Below are 6,000 nucleotides of genomic sequence, written 5' to 3'. Positions count from 1 at the left end.
ATATCGATAATTATTCAATGTTTTTTTTTATGGTCCATCAAAATTAGGGACCAGAAGAAAAATACATAAAAAAATGTTTTCATTGTTTCAAATTTAATCTTTATTATAATCCCCTCAGCAATCAAGGCAGAAAGGAAAGTAAATGTCAACAGAAGCATGGAAAACACTCAAATAATGTAAAAAAAAAATTAAAAAATGAACACTTAACAATAAGCTGTTAAAATAAAGTTGCACAAAAAGGAATATGTAAGAAAAGCTTATTAAGGTTGCGTTTTCGATATGTATTCTGGTCTGGGGTTTGGAAAGAAAACACCGAACTTTACTTCCGCACGGCCACGCCCACACCGGCGCCTGATAGGCCAGCGCCGACTCGCTCTGCCAACAGCTGTTCTTTGTTTTCCCCCGCCGCCATTGGCCGCCGAGCGCCGTCAATCACATCCACTCGGCGCCCATGTCCCGCCTCTGGTCGCTTTCCCGGCGCTCCTATTGGCTACTGTACTCGCTTGCGCGTCGCCATTGGCGGAGCGGCCTGGTTGTCAAGGATCCGGGGGTCTCCATTCACCATTTTGCGACTGTAGCGTAGAATATACAGAGGCAGGAGTTTTGTCCTTTTTTTCCCACTCCTCATTTTTAAGTTGCCTCACCGGAAGAACATGAGCGACTGAGCCGACTGGCGGCCGCGGACGTCCCTGCTGTCATTTTTTCCAGCCGCCGGACTCGGCCATAAGACTACGGCCGCGGCTAGCTTGACGTTAGCGGTGAGTGTTAAGCTTTTCCCGCTGCGGCTAGCATGGCGGCTAGCGGGCTCGCTTCTTCTTCACCCCCGAGAGCACCGGCGACATGTTACGTTACGCCGACTTTATTACCGCGTCTTCGGCGAGTGCGAAAGGCGGCGGAGGAGGACGGGGGGTGGGCGGGGGAGCGAGAAAAGGGTGCGTCTCGCCATAGCCCTGAAAGTTTTCCACTAGAATTAAATCCAACGTCATAACTCCGTAACTGCACTTTTCCCTTCTGTTGACTTGCTGATAATCATAATGAGCAGCAGGTAATGGAGTGCATTGGGTCCAGGGCATTGTTTGTGTTTAAAACATTGACAATGGGGCGAATAACAGCGACGGTGCGTGCAAAGTTGCGCGGCGGGGCCTCAGCTGTCATCCGTCACAGCTGTCACTCACTTTTGCACAACTTGGATCTGCGCATCCCAGCACGTTCTTCCCCTTGTCATTGCGGCCCAGTGGGCGTGCGTACGCACACTAATCTGCAGGGGTTCGTAAATGATGTAACGCGTACCCCTGGGGGTACGTGAAGGTATGCCAAGCGATACGTGAGATCTTTTTTTTTAAATACCGTATTTCCTTGAATTGCCGCCCGGGCGCTAATTAATTTAAAACCTATTATCACTCCTGCGCTTACCAAAGGCATGCGGTAAAAGTAAGCATGCGCTAATTATTTTAAAACCTCTTCTCACTTCGGCACTTACCAAAGGCATGCGGTAAAAGTAAGCATGCGCTATCCATCCATCCATTTTCTTCCGCTTATTCCCTTTTGAGGTCGCGGGGGGCGCTGGCGCCTATCTCAGCTACAATCGGGCGGAAGGCAGTGTACACCCTGGACAAGTCGCCACCTCATCGCAGGGCCAACGCAGATAGACAGACAGCATTCACACTCACATTCACACACTCGGGCCAATTTAGTGTTGCCAATCAACCTATCCCCAGGTGCATGTCTTTGGAGGTGGGAGAAAGCCGGAGTACCTGGAGGGAACCCACGCATTCACGGGGAGAACATGCAAACTCCACACAGAAAGATCCCGAGCCTGGGATTGAACCCAGGACTGCAGGACCTTCGTATTGTGAGGCAGACGCGCACTAACCCAGGGGTTCGGAACCTTTTTGGCTGAGAGAGCCATGAAAGCCAAATATTTTAAATGTATTTCCTTGAGAGCCATATAATATTTTTTAACACTGAATACAACTAAATGCAAACATTTTTAATTACTAACAACATTTTTAGAGTACAATAAGCCTCTTATTATTTCAAATAACATTGTTATTCTGCGGCTAGCCAATAATAGATAAAATACTTCTTACCAATAATGCGACTTCTTGAACAGGTGCTGTAGAAAATGGATGGATGGATTTAAATGCATGAGAATGTTTTCTATTTTGAAAGTTATTTTTAACACTGTGATAACCAGCGGAATTATTAATTACTTATCGTGTTAAGCAATGTCAGCTAAGATTTATCCGAGAGCCAGATGCAGTCATCAAAAGAGCCACATCTGGCTCTCGAGCCATAGGTTCCCTACCCCTGCACTAACCCCTCTAATTATTTTAAAACCTCTTCTCACTCCGGCACTTACCAAAGGCATGCAGTAAAAAATTGACTGTGATGTAAGCTTGGACCTTAAAGGCCTACTGAAACCCACTACTACCCACCACGCAGTCTGATAGTTTATATATCAATGATGAAATATTAGCATTGTAACACATGCCAATACGGCCTTTTTAGTTGACTAAATTACAATTTTTAATTTCCCCGGGAGTTTCGTCTTGGAAACGTCGTGTAATGATGACGTGTACGCAAGACGTCACAGGTTTTTAGGAAGCATGAGCGCTACGCGCACACACAGCTAAAAGTCATCTGCTTTAACCGCATAATTACACAGTATTTTGGACATCTGTGTTGCTGAATCTTTTGCAATTTGTTCAATTAATAATGGAGAAGTCACAGTAGAAAGATGGAGTTGGGAAGCTTGAGCCTTTAGTCACACAAACACACGGGGATTCCATGTTTAAAATTCCCGGAGGTGAAAATTTACTATGGATCAGAGCGCGGTCAAGCGGACATGGATCCCTACCGAATGTCAACCAGCAGGTTTCTGTGAAAAAATTGTGGTTAAAAAGTCGCCACTTACCGGATATCAGCTGAGCTCGTGCCGTCCGTACAGCTGCCGTCGACTCCCCTGATACATTGCGCGTCAAGACACCCGTGGACGTGCACCTCTATCAGGTACTATTTAACTCACTAAAACACTAGCAACACAATAGAAAGATAAGGGAATTCCCAAAATTATCCTAGTAAATGTGTCTAAAAAAGTCCGGAATCTGTCCCAATGCAATCGCGCTTTTTTTGTTTTAACTTTTTTTTTTTTTTTTTTCTAGTCCGTCGCTATCAATATCCTCAAACACAAATCTTTCATCCTCGCTCAAATTAATGGGGACATTGTCGTTTTCTCGGTCCGAATAGCACTTTTTGTTGGGAGGCTCCCATTAAGAATAATGTGAATATGTGAGGAGCCGTCAACATGTGACGTCATCGTCTGCGACTTCTGGTAGAGGCAGGGCATTTCTCTTAGGACTGAAAGTTGCTAACTTTATCGTGGATGTTCTCTACTAAATCCTTTGAGCAAAAATATGGCAATATCGCGAAATAATAAAGTATGACACACAGAATGGACCTGCTATCCCAGTTTAAATAAGAAAATCAAATTTTAGTAGGCCTTTAATCTTCTTCCCTTTATGCTATTTCAAATTACTGGTATTGAAATCAGCCTCCTCCATTTTGAAAATGATGACAGGGGAAGTGTCACTCGCGACGTCACGAGTTTGACCAGGCGGTAATACTAAGCATGCGCTAATTATTTTGCTAAGCGAGTTTGACACGGCAGTAATTCAAGGCAGGCGCATACTATATGCCCTGCGGCAATTCAAGGAAATACGGTATTCTAAAAATAGCAACAATTGAAAAATCCTTTATGAATATATTTATTGAATAATTCTTCAACAAAATATGAATGTAAATTCATAAACAGTGAAAAGAAATGCAACAATTCAATATTCAGTGTTGACCGCTAGATTTTTTGTGGACATGTTCCATAAATATTGATGTTAAATATTTCTTTTTTTTTGTGTGAAGAAATGTTTAGAAAAGGGGTATCAAACTCAATTTAGACGGGGGGCCACATGGAGAAAAATCTGTTCCCAAGTGGGCCGGACTGGTAAAATTACTGCACGATAGGGCTGGGCGATATATCGATATGTACGATATATACGATATATCGCGGGTTTGTCTCAATGGGATATAGAAAATGACTGTGACAGGTCTCCAGCTGTCATCGTGTGGGTTGCATGGACCATCGATACAAGACGCATCGTAGCAGGTTTGACACTCGTTTATTGTTTCAATAAACCTTGTTTGGTCCCTGTCGGTCACGCCAATTTCTAGCGCAACCTCTTTTCCTGCTCGACTCGGCGCGCCTTTCGGTGGCCGGTGACTGCGTCTTCCTCTCGGGCTCATCCTTCTTCTGGTCGCTCTCGTCGTCTTTCGTTGTTGCAGTTTCTCCTCTGTCTTCTGCCACGATCGCTCCTCCTTCTCCCCTTTTAAAGGCCTTCTGAAATGAGATTTTCTTATTTAAACGGGGATAGTAGGTCCATTCCATGTGTCATACTTGATCATTTCGCGATATTGCCATATTTTTGCTTTAAGGATTTAGTAGAGAACATCGACCATAAAGTTCGCAACTTTTGGTGCTGATAAAAAAGCCCTGTCTTTACCGGAAGTCGCAGGCGATGACGTCACAAGGGTGAGGGCTCCTCACGTCCTCATATTGTTTTTAATGTGAGCCTCCAGCAGCAAGAGCTATTCGGACCGAGAAAATGACAATTTCCCAATAAATTTGAGCGAGGATGAAAGATTCGTGGATGATGATATTGATAATGAAGGACTAGAAAAAAATAAAATAAATAAATAAATTTAAAAAAATAAAAAAGGCGATTGCATTGGGAATGATTCAGATGTTTTTAGACACATTTACTAGGATAATTCTGGGAAATCCCTTATCTTTTTATTGTGTTGCTAGTGTTTTAGTGAGATTAAATAGTACCTGATAGTCGGAGGGGTGTGTCCACGGGTGTCTTGAGGCTAGTAATTGAGGGAAGTCGACGGCAGATACAAGGACGGCGCAAACTCCACAGATCTGCGTTAAGAGGCGACTTTTTAACACAATTTTCTCACCAAAACCTGCCGGTTGACAAGTGGTCGGGATCCATGTTCGCTTGACCACTCTGATCCATAGTAAAGCTTCACCTCCGGGAATTTTAAACAAGGACTCACCGTGTGTTTGTGTGGCTAAAGGCTAAAGCTTCCCAACTCCATCTTTCTACTTTGACTTCTCCATTATCAATTAATTAATTAATTGAACAAATTGCAAAAGATTCAGCAACAAATATGTCCAGAATACTGTGTAACTGCGCGATGAAAAGAGAGGACTTTTAGACGCTTGTGGTGCTGCGCTAATATGTCCTGACAGTCCGTGACATCACGCGCACGCATCATCATTCCGCTATGTTTTCAACAAGAAACTCCGCGGGAAATTTCAAATTGCAATTTAGTAAACCAAACTGGCCGTATTGGCATGTGTTGCAATGTTAATATTTCATCATTGATGTATAAACTATCGGACTGCGTGGTCGGTAGTAGTGTGTTTCAGTAGGCCTTTAAAACCTCTTGTCACTCCTGCGCTTACCAAAGGCATGCGGTAAAAGTAAGCATGCGCTAATTATTTTAAAACCTCTTCTCACTCCGGCACTTACCAAAGGCATGCAGTAAAAAATTGAGTATGATGTAAGCTTGGACCTTAAATCCTACTGAATAGCTCTTAATCTTCTTCCCTTTATGCAATTTCAAATCACCGTTATTGAAATCAGCCTCCTCCATTTTGAAAATGATGACAGGGGAAGTGTCACTTGTGACGTCACGAGTTTGACCAGGCATACTAAGCAAGCGCTAATTATTTTGCGAAACGAGTTTGACCCGGCAGTAATTCAAGGCAGGCGCATACTATATGCCCTGCGCCAATTCAAGGAAATACGGTATTCAAAAAATAGCATCAATTCAAAAATCTTTTATAAATATATTTATTGAATAATACTTCAACAAAATATGAATATAAGTTCATAAACTGTGAAAAGAAATACAACAATGAAATATTCAGTGTTG

At 43.0% G+C, this 6,000-nt stretch overlaps 1 protein-coding gene across 1 annotated transcript in view; it reads left to right on the top strand.

The window, feature by feature from the left end:
- Positions 1-539: 539 nt before the first annotated feature.
- Positions 540-6,000, top strand: part of cica (capicua transcriptional repressor a) — a 118,131-nt gene continuing 112,670 nt past the window's right edge. Inside the window, 1 exon segment of the mRNA XM_061897285.1 lies at positions 540-758. The gene's annotated coding sequence lies outside the window, so the exon portion shown is untranslated.

The sequence above is a fragment of the Nerophis ophidion genome, linkage group LG04, assembly GCF_033978795.1.
Source record: "Nerophis ophidion isolate RoL-2023_Sa linkage group LG04, RoL_Noph_v1.0, whole genome shotgun sequence".
NCBI classification, from domain to species: Eukaryota; Metazoa; Chordata; class Actinopteri; order Syngnathiformes; family Syngnathidae; genus Nerophis; species Nerophis ophidion.
The sequence above is the reverse complement of the archived record's forward strand: the minus strand, read 5'-3'. Positions and strand labels throughout refer to the sequence as shown.